The following is a 19,392-nucleotide window of genomic DNA, read 5'->3' on the forward strand; positions in this document are numbered from 1 at the left end:
CCGTGCCCTACATCTCTCCTGCAACCTTCAATGATCTATGCACATGTACACCCCGGTCCCCCCCCCTCCCCCCGCCCCCAGCCTTTTTTCCTTCAGTGTTGTACCGTTTTTGAAACCGAGAAAATCCCGAGGGGTTTTGACAAGGTGGATCCTGGGATGCTGTCTCATGGAAGAAACTGGAACTAGGGCACACAGTTTGGAGGTCTGCCATTTAAGACAGAAATTAGGTCAGTGGTGGCAAGGGTGAAAAGTAGTTTAGCCACGAGCAGAGCAATCAGCAAACAGTTCAAAATGGTGCAGAAATGACTGAATCACGAGCAGAAGAGCAAATTACTGAATTCAAAGAGGCTTTTTCACTCTTTGACAAAGATGGGGATGGTACATAACAACAAAAGATCTTGGGACAGTTATGAGACCCCTAGGCCAGAACCCAACTGAGGCAGAACTACAGGAGACGATCACTGAGGTCGATGCTGATGGAAATGGAACAATTGACTTTCCAGAATTCCTGACAATGATGGCAAGAAAAATGAAAGATACAGATAGTGAGGAAGAAATCGGAGAAGCATTCAGTGCTTGATAAGGATAGTAATGGTTACATAGTGCTGCAGAACTTCATCATGTCATGACAAACCTTGGAGAAAAATTGACAGATGAAGTTGATAAAATGTTCAGAGAAGCAGATATCGATGTTAATGGTCAAGTAAATTATGAAGAGTTCGTACAAATGATGACTGCAAAGTGAAGATCTTGTGCAGAAAACCTTTTAATTTTCTTGTTTTAGAAAAAAAAGAACCATTTTTTATTTGCCTTTCCATTGATCGTAATTTCTGTAATGTTTCTTTCCTTCCCCAACTGTCTATAGCATGTGCATGTATGGTGGTTAGAGTTAAGTCCATGTTATTTTCCTTCCCTTCAATATCTTCTTGTCATTGTTTTCTTTCACATTTGAGACAAGGCTTTGGTGTAACGAAAGTTACTTGTAGCTTTATCTTGAAGTGTATCCAAGCTTTTCTGCACATTTGAAGCTACATAAGGACTTGTGGTTTAACGAGGGATCATCTGGGTATGCTGCTGTGAGGAAATGGCTGATATCAGAATGTGTTGCATTGCTGTTTAAATGCAGTTATCATTCTGCATGGAGTAAGGGCAGAAAGCTTAAAATTTCTCAGCATTGTACGATAGCAAAACGGGTCTTTTGTAAAGGTACTTGTACACAAAACCTTTTTGTATTTGCTGTTCCATACGAGGAAGCATTCTTGTTTTCTTACTGTGCTCTTTCAAAATTTTGTTTAACCAATTAGTTCTTTCTGAAATCTGCTTTGGCACTGACATGCCTGAAATCCACTCCACGTTGTATATTTTTTTCCAATAAAACTACAATTTACCACCCCCCAAAAAGGCAGAAATTAGGAGAATCTTTTTCTCAAATAATCATTAGTCTGTGGAATCCTTTACCCCAGAGAACAGTGGAGGGTGGATCATTGAATGTGTTCCAGGCTGAGTTGGACAGGTTTTTGATAGATGAGGGAGTTGGAAGTTAAACGGGAAGGTGGGGTTGAGACCAGAATCAGATCAGCTATGATCTTACTGAATGGTAGAGCAGGCCAGAGTGGCTGAATGGCCTATTCATAGAATTTACAGTGCAGAAGGAGACCACTCGCCCCATCCCAGCAACCCACCGAACCTTTTTGGACACAAGGGCAATTTAGCATGGCCAATCCACCTAACCAGCACATTTTTTGACTGTGGGAGGAAACCGGAGCACCCTGAGGAAACCCATGCACACACGGGGAGGATGTGCAGACTTCACACAGACAGTGACCCAAGCCGGGAATCGAACCTGGGACTCTGGAGCTGTGAAGCCACAGTGCTAAAGAGATATTGGGTCAGATGACAAAAAGCTTAAGTGCAATTTACGGTGGCACAGTGGTTCGCACTGCTGCCTCACAGTGCCAGGGACCCGGGTTCAATTCCACCCTCCGGTGGCTGTCTGTTTGGAGTTTGTACATTCTCCCCATGTCTGCATGGGCTTCCTCCGGGTGCTCTGGTTTCCTCCCACAGTCCAAAGAGGTGCAGGTTAGGTGGATTGGCCATGTTAAATTGCCGCTTAGTGTCCAAAAGGTCAGGTGGGGTTACTGGGTTACCGGGATAGGTGGAGGAGTGGGTGTAAGTACGGTTCACATTCCAAGGGCCAGTGCAGACTCAATGGTCCGAATGACTTCCCTCTGCACTGTAAATTCTATGATGAGACTATGATTGTTGGAAAGAATGGAATGGAAGCAGAGGGTGCAGGGAGGGGATTCTGAAGTTCAGGAGCAGGCAGCTAATGGCACGACCACTAATGGTGCTACGAAGGAAATCTGAATTCAAGAAGCAGATCTTTCCAAGGTCTGTGAGCTGGGTGGTGGTGAGGCCAGGGAGGAATTGGAAGGAAAAGATGAGAATTTTAAAATCAAGATGTTGCTTAACTAGTAACCAATATAGGCCTGTGAACACAGGGGTGATTGAGGAATGGAACGTGGTGCAAATTAGGATGCAAGGACAAGAGTTTTAGATGACCTCAAATGTTGTAGAGGACAAAATGTGGGGGAGCTGCCAGGAATATGTTGGAATAATCAAGTCCAGAGGGATGGTGAGGCAGGGGAGAATTTGGGCGATGTTATAGAAGTGGAATGAGGCGATCTTTATAGAAGTTTAACTTCGGTAATAGGGAAGATGCTGGAATCTATCATCAAGGAAGAAATTGCGAGGCATCTGGATAGAAATTGTCCCATTGGGCAGACGCAGCATGGGTTCGTAAAAGGCAGGTCGTGCCTAACTAATTTAGTGGGATTTTTTGAGGACATTACCAGTGCAGTAGATAACGGGGAGCCGATGGATGTGGTATATCTGGATTTCCAGAAAGCCTTTGACAAGGTGCCACACAAAAGGTTGCTGCATAAGATAAAGATGCATGGCATTAAGGGTAAAGTAGTAGCATGGATAGAGGATTGGTTAATTAATAGAAAGCAAAGAGTTGGGATAAATGGGTGTTTCTCTGGTTGGCAATCAGTAGCTAGTGGTGTCCCTCAGGGATCCGTGTTGGGCCCACAATTGTTCACAATTTACATTGATGATTTGGAGTTGGGGACCAAGGGCAATGTGTCCAAGTTTGCAGATGACACTAAGATGAGTGGTAAAGCGAAAAGTGCAGAGGATACTGGAAGTCTGCAGAGGGATTTGGATAGGTTAAGTGAATGGGCTCGGGTCTGGCAGATGGAATACAATGTTGACAAATGTGAGGTTATCCATTTTGGTAGGAATAACAGCAAACGGGATTATTATTTAAACGATAAAATATTAAAGCATGCCGCTGTTCAGAGAGACTTGGGTGTGCTAGTGCATGAGTCACAGAAGGTTGGTTTACAAGTGCAACAGGTGATTAAGAAGGCAAATGGAATTTTGTCCTTCATTGCTAGAGGGATGGAGTTTAAGACTAGGGAGGTTATGTTGCAATTGTATAAGGTGTTAGTGCGGCCACACCTGGAGTATTGTGTTCAGTTTTGGTCTCCTTACTTGAGAAAGGACGTACTGGCGCTGGAGGGTGTGCAGAGGAGATTCACTAGGTTAATCCCAGAGCTGAAGGGGTTGGATTATGAGGAGAGGTTGAGTAGACTGGGACTGTACTCGTTGGAATTTAGAAGGATGAGGGGGGATCTTATAGAAACATTTAAAATTATGAAGGGAATAGATAGGATAGATGCGGGCAGGTTGTTTCCACTGGCGGGTGACAGCAGAACTAGGGGGCATAGCCTCAAAATAAGGGGAAGTAGATTTAGAACTGAGTTTAGGAGGAACTTCTTCACCCAAAGGGTTGTGAATCTATGGAATTCCTTGCCCAGTGAAGCAGTTGAGGCTCCTTCATTACATGTTTTTAAGGTAAAGATAGATAGTTTTTTGAAGAATAAAGGGATTAAGGGTTATGGTGTTCGGGCCGGAAAGTGGAGCTGAGTCCACAAAAGATCAGCCATGATCTCATTGAATGGCGGAGCAGGCTCGAGGGGCCAGATGGCCTACTCCTGCTCCTAGTTCTTATGTTCTTATGTTCTTAAGTGGAATGAGGCGATCTTCATGATGGTAGGAAGCTTATCGGAATCTCAGAGTATCCTCTTTATAAACATTTCTAAATCTGTTCTTCCAGTTTCTCCTTGCTGGTTTGCTGCCCTGGTTAATGGGTAGGAAAAGCTTGTGGTTATGGTAACCCTGAGATCATTTCATACCGCATCATGGGACTGCCAGAAAAAAAACAGTGGAATGTGGATGCCAACACAGCATTTATTTTGCATCCACATTCCAAAAATAAATCTAAATTTGAAAAGAAACCTCACCTCCTGAATAACTATGACCTACAGAAACTCCATATCCTCCAATTGCCCCCCCCCCCCCCCCCCACCACCACCACCACCACCCTATCCCCCAGTCTCCAGCCTTTCCTGCATCAGCTTCAATGGCAGAATCTTCAACTGTCTCACCTTGAGAAACATCATGACGGACTGTAGAAGCTTCTATAGAGATGCAAAATGGAAATGATTAGAAAAAGGATCCATTAGAAGCAGAGTCAGGAGAATTTATATTGGGAGAACCAAGGGATGAGTGTAAACGAGGAACTGCAAGATATTAGTAAAAAATAGTACAAAATAAATTAATGGGATTTAAAGTAGATAAATCCCCAGAACTCAATGAGATTTGTGAGGCACGACCTACCCTTCTCTAATCAAATTATTCCTTTCCAGATGATTATACATCCTATCTCTTATAAACCTTTCCAAGACTTTTCCCACAACAGAAGTAAGGCTCACTGGCCTATAGTTACCGGGGTTATCTCTACTCCCCTTCTTGTACAAGGGGACAGCATTTGCTATCCTCCAGTCCTCTGGCACTATTCCTGTAGACAAAGATGACTTAAAGATAAAAGACAAAGGCTCAGCAATCTCCTCCCTAGCTTCCCAAAGAATCCTAGGATAAATCCCATCCGGCCCAGAGGACTTATCTATTTTCACACTTTCCAGAATCGCTAACACCTCCTCCTTATGAACCTCAAGCCCTTCTAGTCTAGTAGCCTGTATCTCAGTATTCTCCTCGACAACTTTGTCTTTTTCCTGTCTGAATACAGATGAAAAATACTCATTTAGCACCTCTCCTATCTCCTCGGACTCCACGCACAACTTCCCACTGCTGTCCTTGACTGGCCCTACTCTTACCTTAGTCATTCTTTTATTCCTGACATACCTATAGAAAGCTTTAGGGTTATCCTTGATCCTACCTGCCATAGACTTCTCATGTCCTCGCTTGACTCTTCGTAGCTCTCTCTGTAGAGCCTTCCTAGCTAATTTGTAACTTTCAAGCGACCCAACTGAACCATCACGTCTCATCTTCACATAAGCCTCCTTCTTCCTCTTGACAAGTATTTCAACTGCTTTAGTAACCCATGGTTCCCTCGCTTGACCACTTCCTCCCTGTCTAACAGGTACATACTTATCAAGGACATGCAGTAGCTGTTCCTTGAACATGCTCCACATTTCCATTGTGTCCATCCCCTGCAGTTTTCCTTTCCAGCCGATGCAGTCTTGCCTCATCGCATCATAATTGCCTTTCTCCCAGCAATAACTCTTGCCCTGCGGTGTATACCTATCCTTTTCCATCGCTAAAGTAAACGTAATCGAATTGTGGTCACTATCACCAAAATGCTCACTTACCTCCAATCTAACACCTGTCCTGGTTCATTACCCAGAACCAAATCCAATACGGCCTCGCCTCTTGTTGGCCTATCTACATACTGCATCAGGAAACCCTCCTGCACACATTGGACAAAAACAGACCCATCTAAAGTACTCGAACTATCGTGTTTCCAGTCAGTATTTGGAAAGTTAAAGTTTCTTGCTCCTATCCAGAATCATCTTTGCAATCCTTTCCTCTACATCTCTGGAAATTTTCGGAGGCCTATAGAAAAGCCCTAACAGGGTGACCTCTCCTTTCCTGTTTCTTAACTCAGCCCATACTACCTCAGTATTCGAGTCCTCATCAAATGTCCTCTCAGCCACCATAATACTGTCCTTGACTAACAATGCCACCCCTCCCCCTCTCTTAGTACCTTCCCTGAGCTTACTGAAATATCTAAACCCTGGCACCTGCAACAGCCATTCCTCTCCCTGCTCTATCCATGTCTCCGAAATGGCCACAACATCAAAGTCCCAGGTACTAACCCATGCTGCAAGCTCACCCACCTTATTCCGGATGCTCCTGGCATTGAAGTAGACACACTTTAAACCACCTTCCTTCCTGCCGGTACACTCCTGCAACTTTGAAACCTTACTCATTACCTGACTACTCTCAGCTTCTTGTGTACTGGAGCTACAATTCAGGTTCTCAATCCCCTGCTGAACTAGTTTAAACCCTCCCGAAGAGCATTAGCAAACCTCCCCCCAGGATATTAGTACCCCTCTGGTCCAGTTGTAGACCATCCCGTTTGTAGAGGTCCCACCTACCCCAGAATGAGCCCAAATTGTCCAGGAATCTGAAACCCTCCCTGCAGCCACGTGTTCAACTGCTCTCTCTCCCTATTCCTTGACTCACCAGCACGTGGCACGGGTAACAACCCAAAGATAATAACCCTGTCCTGGATCTAAGTTTCCACCCTAGCTCCCTGAATTCCTGCCTTACATCCCTATCCCTTTTCCTACCTATGTCGTTGGTACCTATGTGGACCACGACTTGGGGCTGCTCCCCCTCCCCCTTAAGGATCCCGAAAACACGATCCGAGACATCGCGGACCCTGGCACCTGGGAGGCAAAACACCAACCTCGAGTCTCTCTTGTTCCCACAGAATCTCCTATTTTTTCCCCTAACTATGGAGTCTCCAATGACTAATGTTCTACTCCTTTCTGAGCAACAGGGACAGACTCTGTGCCAGAGACCTGTACCCCATGGCTGACCCCTGGTAAGTCCCCCCCCCGCCAACAGTATCCAAAGCGGTATACCTGTTACTAAGGTGAATGACCACAGGGGATCCCTGTACTGACAGCTTACCCCCAGCCCCTCTCACTGTCACCCATCTACCTTTATTCTTTGGCATAACTACCTCCCTGAAGCTTCTATCTATGACCCCCTCTGCCTCCCGAATGATCCGAGGTTCATCCAGCTCCAGCTCCAGTTCCCTAACACGGTTTTTGAGGAGCTGGAGTTGGGTGCACTTCCCACAGATGAAATCAGCAGGGACACTGATGGCGTCCCTCACCTCAAACATTCTGCAGGAGGAGCATTGTACTGCCTTCCCTGACATCCCTCTAGATAAAAAAAACAAGAAAAAGAAAGGAAGAGCTTACCTGATATTGCCTCAAACCCTTAGGTTAGAGGAGGTGGAAGGGTGGGGGACACTGCAAGTGTAGTGTCTCGGGTTTAGCAACCGCCCAACTTGTTACAAGCACTCACCTTCCCGATAGGCCCCTGCTCCCGCCGAAACTCCGGAGGCCGCTCCCGCTTCACGACAGGCCCCTGCTCCCGCTTCCCAACGACCGTGGGGTTTTTTGTTTTGGTTAGAGGAGGGGGTGGGGGGGGGGGGAGAAACACTGAGGAAGTGTTTCGAGTTTAACTGTCACTTGACAACAGCCCCTTCACAAACCACCTTCAAATTAGGCTGACCACACTGCACGTATGCCAATCTCCCCGGAACATCCAATCAGTAGCTCTGCTCTGCTGCCCTCTTCCTCATTGGGGAAGCTCATACTCCCACAGGATTGTGGGATTGTCATTAGTCCCCAGCCAATGGTAAGCAGGCAGGTTATAACATAAACCTGCGCTGTACTCCCTCGAGAGCAAACATCCTTCCTCAGAAAAAGAGACTAAAACTGCATACACTCTTCCAAGTGTGGCCTCACCAAGGCCCTGTATTGCAGCAAGGCATCCCTGCTCCTGTAATCGAATTCTCTCTCTATGAAGGCCAACATGCTATTTGCCTTCATTACCGCCTGCTGTACTTGCATGTTTATCTTCAGTGACTGGTGTGCAAGGACACCCAGGTCTTGTTGCACGTTCTCCTCTCTAAATTATGACCATTCAGATAATAGTCTGCTTTTTGGTTTTTTCTACCAAGTGGATAACCTCTCATTTCTACAAATTCTTTACCCATTCACTCAACTTGTCCAAATCACACTGAAGGATCTCTGCATCCTCCTCACAGCTCACCCGTCACCCAACTTGATGCCATCTGCAAATTTTGAGATGATATTTTGTTCCCTCATCCATATCATTAATATATATTGTGAGTAGCTGGAGTCTTGGCACCAATCTCTGCGGTAATCCAGTAGTCACTGCCTCCCTATTTGAAAAAAGACACTTTAATTCCTACTCTTTGACTCCTGTCTGCCAATCAGTTTTTATCCATCTTAATACACGTCCCCTAATCCCATGCGCTTTGATTTAATACACTAATCTCTAATGCAAAACTTTGTCAAAAGCCTTCTGAAAGTCAAATATATCACATCCACTGGCTCCCCCACGTCAACTTCATGAATTACATCCTCAAAGAATTCTAGTAGATTTGTCAAGCATGATTTTTCCTTCATAAATCCATGCTGATTCTCTGATCCTGCAATTATTTTCAAAGTGCTCTTCTGTAAAATCTTTGATAATGGATTCTAGGATTTTCCCCACTACTGAAGTTGCAATTCGCCCATGCGCTCCTTGAATGTTTGCCATTGTCTATCCACTGTCATTCCTTTAAGTAAGGTTTCTTTATCATCGCCAACTTGCACCTCACACTATCGTAGTTTCCTTTATTTAGATTCAGGGCCCTAGACTGGGAACCAGCTACTTCATATTATTGTTGCTCATCCTGAAGGGGTCTCGCACAAATAGATTGCCAATGATTCCATTCTCATTTCACAATACCCAGTCTAGGATGGCTTTCTCTCTAATTGGTTCCTCAATGGAATGGTCCAGAAAACCATCCCGCATACACTCGAGGAACCCATATTTACAAATGTTCTTTTATCACATGCGTCTCTAATTTCCTGTTTAACTCCATTGCCAGCAGCACCACTGCAGTTTGGGGGTCTATATCCGAGGCCCACTAATTTGTTTTGTCCCCTTGGTGTTTCTCCGCTCTACCCAGATCCCACATTGTCAGAGCTAATATCCTTCCTCAATATTGTGGTAATTTCCTCTTTATCCAGCACTACCAGTCCCTCACCTTTTCCTTTTTGTCTTTCCTTCCTAAATACTGAGTAGCCTGAACATTCAGTTCCCATCACCCTACAGCCATGTCTCTGTAATCCCGATTCTATCATACCCATTTAGGTCCATTTGCGCGATGAGTTCATCTACTTTATTGTGAATGCTCCGTTCATTGAGGCACAAAGCCTTTAAACTTGTCTTTTTAACATTACTTGTCCCGCTGCCAATATTTTTCACTGTGGCCCTGTCTGAATCTGGCCCTTGGTTTCTCTGCCAAGCACTTTTCTTATTTCCCTTTCTGTCTTTTGTTTTTGTCCTTGTTTCCTCCTCTGACTCCTTGCATAGTCTCCCATCCCCTCCCGTTTTAGTTTAAATTTTCCCCAACCATTCTGGCAAATACTCCACCCTAGGACATCAGTGTCGAGGTAGATGATCGGCCATAATCTGATTGAATGGCAGAGCGGGCTCGAAGGCTTGAATGCCCTACTCCTGCTCCCATTTCTTATGTTCTCCCCTTTGCCAGTTGTCCTATGTTTGGAGGTATTTGTAATATGGTACCAATCTATTTAAACAAGCTGTCAGTGACTTCACTGATAGACTCAGCAGCCACTCTGCTCTGAAGCCCACCATGACATTAAATTCATTAAACACCTGGGAGGTGGCAGCACGATGACGGAGTGGTTAGCACTGCTGCCTCACGGCGCTGAAGTCCCAGGTTCGATCCCGGCCCCGGGTCACTACCCGTGTGGAGTTTGCACGTTCGCCCCGTGTTTGCGTGGGTTTCACCCCCACATCTCAAAGATGTGCAGGGTAGGTGGAATGGCCACGCTATATTGCCCCTTAATTGGAAAAAATAATTGGGCACTCTAAATTTTAAATAAATAAATAAATACATGATGGGTCATTGGCAGGACTTAGTTCTTGGGGCACATTATTTGATGACATTAAGCATTATGCACTTCAGTGTCTTATTCAATCTTGTCAAGGTCACATTTCAATGTTATATCTTCGAATTGGAGCTGAAGTTATGAACAGAAACTCCAACTGAGCCACAATCTACCTCACCTAAAGACATCAGAGGAGACAAATACAATTTGAGTGAGGTGACTTAAAAATCATGAGCGAATCTGACGGCTAGTTGTGCTAGAAATATGAAGATAGCTAATTCTGGCAGTTGAAGAGTAGTCCACTGTTATTTGTTATTTATATGAATGATTTGGATGAGAATTTAGCAGGCATGGTTCGTAATTTTACAGTTTGGTGGCATAGAGCAGGTATTTTCAAAGTGGGGATCGCGAGCTGTGGGTGGGTCGCAGGCGGGTGTCCGGAGGGCCATGGTGTCTGGAGGGTTATGGAGCCGTCCATCGCAGCGTTCCTGATTGCATGAATTCACGCGCAACAGCCGCAGTAGCCGGCTTTTAACAACGAGTTAGCTGGATAGGCTGGGACTTTTTTCCCTGGAGCGTAGGAGGCTTAAGGGTGATCATATATAGAGGTCTATAAAATAATGAAGGGCATAGATAAGGGAGATAGTCAACATCTTTTCCCAAAGGTCTGGAACTAGAGGGCATAGGTTTAAGGTGAGAGGGGAGACAGACAAAAAGGTCCAGAGGGACAATTCTTTCACACAGAGGGTGGTGAGTGTCTGGAACGAGCTGCCAGAGGCAATGGTAGAGGTGGGTACAATTTTGTCTTTTAAAAAAGCATTTTGACAGTTATATGGGTAAGATGGGTATAGAGGGCAATGGGCCAAATGCGGGCAATTGAAACTAGCTTAGTGGTTAAAAACTGGGCGGCATGGACAAGTTGGGCCAAAGGGCCTGTTCCATGATGTATGCCTCTAAGTTATGGCTGCTTTGTCAGAAAATCAGGCAGTAAATTGGTCACTCGAGCTAATAGCGTTGTGTTGTTTTAGGTTGATCGCTGCATTATCTGTTACATTATCAATCTGGATATTGTGCTCATTACAGTGAGACTTGCATCACTGCTGCACACTTGAAATATAGATCAAAGTAATTTACTGGTGGAAAGTTTGTTTTGTCACTTGTCTAAACAGATAAACAGTTCATTAATCACTCTTATCTCTGTAACGGTGTGAGATGTACTGGGCAGTTTTGATTGAGGAGTTTAGCTATTTCGATGCAGGACCAGCATATCTGCAAGAGTCAGGGTGATTTGCTTCAAGCACAATTTTTAAACCGGTCTTCAAAACGCATATAAAGCATTTCCAAATGGGGTTCTACAATGTTGAGTTCAGTTTGTAAATAGGCAGTCTAGTAGCTGAAAAGTCGTGTCGCTATGTAACAACTATGTATTGCTGTAATGTATGTGGAAACAGATTAGGTGTATGCCAAATCTACAACAAATAAAGGTTGTTTTCTCTGACCTTTTAACAACCAGGAGAAGTCAAATGTTGCATGTTCCCAACAGGACGATTTTGTTCACAATCTCCTGCTGGCTGCTGGGGTTTTGCTTGTTCTTGTGAGTGATGGTCTTGAGGTCACATTAATTTAGTCTAAAAGGATTGTACTGGAGTTTGCTCTTGGAATCAATCCCTATGTTGCCGGTGGTCCAAGATTCCAGGATAGCCATGGCAATACATAAGCAAGTCACAATAATGCAGATTTTGAAGGTGATGGTTGTAGCCACCTAAGATGGACACTGGGCTAACAAAATGGAGAACTGCTAAGACTGTAGGGAGAAAACAGTTTAGCCAGGACAAGCAGTCTGCAAAGGCTAATTAGCATTCTGCACGTAGCAAAACTGGTTTATGGCCAGGTGGAAGATCTCAACCAAAGGTGTAAATAGCAAAACGCTTTGCATAGTAATGAGGCAATCCAGATCTGGGCACACACAATAGCAACATTTGGGTTTGAATGGATACTTTGAGTGGACGCCCAGACGAAACGGCACCAGAAGTATCCATCACAAAAGACCCTAGAGACCGCCCCACCCATCGAGAAGAGACCCTCAGATTGGGGGATTTGTAAGACATCGATTGGGAAATGATCCAATCGATACATGGCAGGTAAAGGCCCGCCCCGAAAAGGCACGGACATTGGGGACCCTATAAAGATAGACCCCGCACATGGTTCTGTCTGTTTTTGTGCTCCGGCTTGGACTGCTGTTTTGCTCCGGCTCCGCTGTTGACTCCGGCTCAGGTCTGTTTTTGTGCTCCGGCTTGGACTGCTGTTTTGACTCCGGCCCAGATATGCTGTTGTATCCTGACTCCGACTCCAGCTGTTGATCCTGTCTTCCATCACCAGCCGTTGAGCACCAGCCATCGTTCAGTAAGTGCCAAAACGACGCTCGCTACGTGAACCCAGCATTGCCTATACATTAATCGACTAGTAACGAACAGAAGGTGCAGCCCAGAAAGGAACAAAGGCCTTGTCCCCTGACCTTGCTGGTTCCTACTTAGAAAAGTATTTAGCTGTTTAATAGTAGAAATAGGTATTGGTCTTTAGCGTGTGCATGCGTATTTATTATATTTGTATAATAAATATTGATCGTTTGAACTTACTGATCGGTGTATAGTTTTATTACTTTGAACCTGACCTTGAAATACTTGTGAGGTGTCTATATACGGCACCTGGCGACTCCGAGCTGAAAATACACACACAGAGCTGTAGTAGTGTTAAGCACACGGCCTTTAAACGGAGGCGTGTTAATACACTCCAATAAACACGTAATACACTCAAGTAAAACGTGCAACATGGTGTTCTTCCAAGATCTGTTTTTTGTCCTTCTGCGTTTCAGAAATTGTTGTTGATATTTGTTGAGAGTTTCTCCCGTAGACCATTTATTCATAGAGCACTGAAAAAGGCCCTTCAGCCCATCGTGTCTGCACCGGCCAGCAAATGCCTATTTACTGTAATCCCATTTTCAGCACTTGGTCCGTAGCCTTGTGAGCTGTGACATTTCAAATGCTCATCTAAATGCTTCTTAAAGGTTCTGAGGGTTCCTGCCGCTACCACCCTTTCGGGCAGTGAGTTCCAGATTCCCACCACCCTCTGGATTAAAACGTTTTTCCTCATATCTGCTCCAAACCTGCTGCCCCTTACTTTAAATCTATTCCCAAGGGGAAAAGTTCTTTCCTATCTACCCAATCTATGTACCTCATAATTTTATACATCTCAATCAGGTCCCCTCCTTAGCCTTCTCTGCTCCAGGGAAAACAACTCCATTGATAGCTGAAACGATCCAGCCCAGACAACATCCTGGCGAATCTCCTCTGCACCCTCAATTGCAAATCACTTTCTTCCAATCGTGTGGTGAGCAGAATTACATACAGTACTCCAGCTGTGGCCTACCTGGCATTTTGTACAGCTCCAGCATAACCTTCCTGCTCTTGTATTCAATGCCTTGGTTAATAAAGGCAAGAATCCCATAAACCTTCTCAACAACTATCTACTTGTTCTGCTGTCCCAGAGATCTGCGGACATGCACTTCACAGTCCCTTGATCCTCTGCGAACTTACTTATCATACTTCCTACATTCACATCCAGATGATTAATGTACACTAAAAACAGCAAAGAACCCACCGTTCACTATCACAGGAATATGTTGGTCCTGTAGTCTTTGTCTATTTCCTTTTTGAATGAAGCTTACTGCTTCAATGTAGATTTTCCGACAATTATCTGCTCCCAGTTAACTTTGGACAAATCCTTGCTTATTTTATTCAAATTGGCCCTCTTCCCAAGGTGGTGCAGTGGTTAGCACTGATGCCTCACTGCGCTGAGAACCTGGGTTCGATCCCGGCCCCCGGTCACTGTCTGTGTGGAGTTTGCACATACTCCCCGTGTTTGCGTGGGTCTCACCCTCACAACACAAAGATATGCAGGTTAGGTGAATTGGCCACGCTAAATTGCCCCTTAATCGGAAGAAAAAAGAATTGGGTACAAAAAAATTTAAAAATTGCGGTCCCCCTCAACCCCCCAAATTCAGAACATTAGTTTCTGGTCTATCTTAGTCCCTTTCCATAACTACCGCAAATTCTACTGAGTTATGGTCACTGTTTCCAAAATGCTACCCCACTGAAACTTCATTTACTGGCCTGGCTTAATTTACTAAAACTAGCTCCAGTTTCGCCTCATCCCTTGTCGGACTTCATATATTGGCATGAAAAGCTCTCCTGGATACATTTTAAGAATTATGCCCCCTCTAAGTCTTTCTCACTTTCCATATTAATATTGAGGAAGTTGAAGTCCCCTACTATCATTAACCGATTTTTTGATTTTCATTTTCTTATAATTCTCAGAGATTTGCTTACATATCTACCCTTCTATCTCTCCCTGACTGTTTGGGGGCTTATAGTACACGACAGCAATGTGATTGTCCCTTTTTATTTCAGGTGAAGAGGAAGGAGCAGTGCTCTGAAAGCTAGTGTTTGAAACAAACCTGTTGGACTTTAACCTGGTGTTGTAAGACTTCTTACTGTGCTCACACCAGTCCAACGCCGGCATCTCCACATCATTATTATTATTAGATCTAGGTCCGATTGGGAAAATGGCTGGACTGAGCGAGAATACCAAGTTTCATCAAAATGCCTGCTTTTACTGTGAAGTATCCTGATTTTTATAAAGGACCTGTTTGTTTAAAAGAGACATTTAGCGTGAAACTGCGACTTTTTCCTTGCATTGACATACACTAATACAAAATAGACAATCTATATTTGGATTATTCACATGGGTAATTTTGAGTGTGTGGCACTGGAAAATATTCCCTTTTCTGGAAGAACATTCTGGTTCAGCTACATTTCCAATGTCCAAGTATTCATTGTCACTGCGCAGAGCTCTGTGGTATAATTCGTGTAACTGGGATCAAAACATCCAATCCAGAGCCTTCTCTCGGCTAGTACCAATCTGATCTCAGTAGTGGGTAATTGAACTGCAATCAAAAATGGGATAGAGCTGATCTTTTTTGCCCCATAACAGTTTGAGGATTGAATCTATTGAGATGATTTTATTCTGTTCTAGATATTTATTAGTTCAGTCGATAAGATCTTTAATTAATCTCCCACGCTCAATTGCAATACAAGCTATCCGTTCCAGGTCAAAGAACAAAGAAAAACTACAGCACAGGGCCCTTTGGCCCTCCAAGCCTGCGCCAATCCAGATCCTCTATCTAAAACTGTTGCCTATTTTCTAAGGATCTGTATCCCTCTGCACCTTGCCCATTCATATATCTGTCTAGATACATCTCAAATTATGTTATCGTGCCCGCCTCTACCACCTCCGCCGGCAATGCGTTCCAGGCACCCACCACCCTCTGCGGAAAGAACTTTCCACGCCTATCTCCCTTAAACTTTTCCCCTCTCACCTTGAACTCGTGACCCCTAGTAATTGAGTCCCCCACTCTGGGGGAAAAAGCTTCTTGCTATCCACCCTGTCTATACCTCTCATGATTTTGTAGACCTCAATGAGATCCCCCCTCAACCTCTGTCTTTCTAATGAAAATAATCCTAATCTACTCAACCTCTCTTCATAGTTATCACCCTCCATACCAGGCAACATGCTGATGAACCTCCTCTGCACCTTCTCCAAAGCATCCACATCCTTTTGGTAATGTGGCGACCAGAACTGTACGCAATATTCCAAATGTGGCCGAACCAATGTCTTATACAACTGTCACATGACCTGCCAACTCCGATGAAGGAAAGCATGCTGTATGCCTTCTTGACCACTCTATCGACCTGCGCAGCCACCTTCAGGGTACAATGGACCGGAACACCCAGATCTCTCTGTACATCAATTTTCCTAGGGTCTTTTCATTTACCGTATAGTTCACTCTTAGAACATAGAACATAGAACAGTACAGCACAGAACAGGCCCTTCGGCCCTCGATGTTGTGCCGAGCAATGATCACCCTACTCAAACCCACGTATGCACCCTATACCCGTAACCCAACACCCCCTCCCCCCTAACCTTACTTTTTAGGACACTACGGGCAATTTAGCATGGCCAATCCACCTAACCCGCACATCTTTGGACTGTGGGAGGAAACCGGAGCACCCGGAGGAAACCCACGCACACACGGGGAGGACGTGCAGACTCCGCACAGACAGTGACCCAGCCGGGAATCGAACCTGGGACCCTGGACCTGTGAAGCATTTATGCTAACCACCATGCTACCGTGCTGCCCCAAATTGAATTGGATCTTCCAAAATGCATCACCTCGCATTTGCCCGGATTGAACTCCATCTGCCATTTCTTTGCCCAACTCTCAAATCTATCGCTATTCTGCTGTATTCTCTGACAGTCCCCTTCACTATCTGCTGCTCCACCAATCTTAGTGTCATCTGCAAACTTGCTAATCAGACCACCTATACCTTCCTCCAGATCATTTTTATATATATATATATATATATATCACAGTCACCCTGCTTCAACTCCTTCCTCTGGTAAATGTTGATTTGTGGACTGTCAATTACAAATGCAAGGTTAAAGTTTTTTCTTTCCATAGATTTTACAGTGCAGAAGGAGGCCATTCGGCCCATCAAGTCTGCACCGGCTCTTGGAAAGAGTACCCTACCCAAGGTCAACACCCCAACCCCATACCTGTAACCCCATAACCCAGTAACCACACCCAACACTAAGGGCAATTTTGGACACTAAGGGCAATTTATCATGGCCAATCCACCTAACCTGCACATCTTTTGGACTGTGGGAGGAAACCGGAGCACCCGGAAGAAATCCACGCACACACGGGGAGGATGTGCAGACTCCGCACAGTGACCCAAGCCGGAATCGAACCTGGGACTCTGGAGCTGTGAAGCGATTGTGCTATCCACAATGCTACCGTGCTGCCCCAATTTCTCACATTTCTTCACTGGGTGATTGTCTAGATTCACTCAACAGGCTGCCTGGAGAGCAGTCCCTTGCTATCTTTAATAAAGAGTCTGTGGTACCCAAAATTTGGGGAATCCGTCAGCAACACCTATTTTAGATAGTAGGTGAAGGGAATGTAACCATATTTGGAAGATAAAGGAGGCAGTGAAACTGGGAGGGATAGCGCCTATCGTATCTTTTACTGTTAGTGACTCATTTGTACATCACTAAATTTATTGAGTTTTTTGAGGAGGTGACAAAGATGATTGGTGAGGGGAGGGCGGTGGATGTTGTTTACATGGACTTCAGTAAAGCCTTTGACAGGGTGCCTCATGGCAGACTGGTACAAAAGATGAAGCCACACGGGATCAGATGGGAGGTGGGAAGATTGATATAGAACTAGCTCAGGCACAGAAGGCAGAGGGTAGCAGGAAGGGTGTTTTTCTGAATGGAATATTGTGACTAGTGGTGTTCCACAGAGGTCTATGCTTGGGCCTCTGTTGTTTGTAGTGTACATAAACAATTTGGAGGAAAATGTAGCTCGTCTGATCAGTAAGGTCATGGATGACACCAAGGTTGGTTGAGTTGCAGATAGTGTTGAGGATTGTCAGAAGATATAGCAGGACATAGATAGGTTGGAGACTTGGGCAGAGAAATGGTAAATGGAGTTTAATCCAGACAAATGTGAGGTAATGCATTTTGGGAGGTCTAACATAGAGGGGAAATATACCGTAAATGGCAAAACTCTTAGGAATATAGAAAGTCAGAGAGATCTGGCTGTGCAGGTCCACAGATCTTAGGGGCTGGTTTAGCTCACAAGGCTAAATCGCTGGCTTATGAAGCAGACCAAGCAGGCCAGCAGCACGGTTCGATTCCCGTACCAGCCTCCCCGGACAGGCGCCGGAATGTGGCGACTAGGGGCTTTTCACAGTAACATCATTGAAGGATACTCGTGACAATAAGCGATTTTCATTTCATTTCATTCATTTCATCTTTGAAAGTGGAAACAACAAGTTTGTCAAGAAAACATACGCTTGCCTTCATTGGATGGGGCATCGAGTATAAAAACTGGCAAGTCGTGCTGCATGTATAGAATCTTGGGAAGGCTGCACTTGGAATATTGCGCACAATTCTGTTCACCACACTACCAGAAGGATGTGGAGGCTCTGGAGAGGGTATAGAGGAGGTTTACCAGGATGTTGTCTGCTATGCGGAGAGGCTGAATAGACTTGGTCTGTTTACATTAGAATGACGGAGGTTGAGGGGTGACCTGATAGAGACCTACATGATTATGAGCGGCATGGATAGAGTGGATGGGTAGGCACTCTTTCCCAAAGTGGAGCCTGTGAAATGAGGAGATAGTTCACCTTAGTCAGTCAGCTCTTCCATAATAAAAAGTGCAGGAAGTGGGTGAAATGGTTGAATCATAACTGCCAGTTTTGAGTGACCTCTCTCTTTCTGTTTTTGAACAAGCACATAGCATATTTATGTTACATAAGTGACTATCGTTGAACTTTCTTCCAGGTTGCAGCCAGTTGAAGCATTGGACATTGAATAATACATTCTTGTCTATCCGATCAGAGATTACCTTGATTTGACTTTTGTAATACTGGATTTACTTGAGATGCCCCTCAAAATGAACTGGAGGCTGAGTGAAGAAGGTAAGAGACCATGTGATATTGCTGCTGTCGTGTGCCAAATTTCTTCTCAAATGTCAGTTGTTCAACTAATTGAGTCTTTTACGTCTTGATGATTGTTGAAAGATGTAAAATGTTCATTTTGATGCTTTTTCAGTTGGCCACTGTCAGCCAGAGAATAAAGTCACCTTGGTGAGAGATTGGTAGTGTGTACATTTACAAAATATATTCCCCAACCCTCCCCCGCTAACCTTGGATGAACGTGCCAAGTGTTGAGAATTTGTAGACTGCTGGGTTGCTGTGCCGTGATAAAGCTTTGCTTTGTTCTGCTACTGACTGGATCTAGTGAGAATATGCGGGTTGCCAGGAAGTTGTAATAACGCAAAGTCAATGGCAGTGAAGTCAACTGCTGCAGAATTCTACATCTGCTTCACCTGCTGGCCAGGAAATTAGTTCTTACTCCAGCTCTAAAGAAATATTGGTCGGGGGAATCTGTAAGAAGGCTTTTTTTTTCAAAAAGCTGGGAAATTAATTTTCACAGGATTGGAACTATTCCTAAAATCCACTGAATTGAGGTTTCAGAAGTTTCTAAGTCACTTACTGTACAACCATGAGTTTACTTTACAACTTGCCAACAATAAAAAGCCCCGTTTAGTTCTGTCTATTGATGCGAGGGGCATTTTTCTTTTCAAAGCTTTTCAAATTAAATTGGC

General features: G+C 44.5%; 1 long non-coding RNA gene and 1 pseudogene across 1 annotated transcript in view; both read left to right on the forward strand.

Moving 5' to 3' along the window:
• Positions 1-19,392, forward strand: part of LOC119967776 — a 55,823-nt gene that overhangs the window by 12,089 nt on the left and 24,342 nt on the right. Inside the window, exon 2 of the long non-coding RNA XR_005461072.1 lies at positions 18,567-18,703. This is a non-coding gene — a long non-coding RNA (uncharacterized LOC119967776). The remainder of the gene's footprint in view (positions 1-18,566; positions 18,704-19,392) is intronic.
• On the forward strand, positions 303-779 carry LOC119967775 (annotated as a pseudogene).

The sequence above is a fragment of the Scyliorhinus canicula genome, chromosome 6 (genome assembly GCF_902713615.1).
Source record: "Scyliorhinus canicula chromosome 6, sScyCan1.1, whole genome shotgun sequence".
NCBI lineage: Eukaryota > Metazoa > Chordata > Chondrichthyes > Carcharhiniformes > Scyliorhinidae > Scyliorhinus > Scyliorhinus canicula.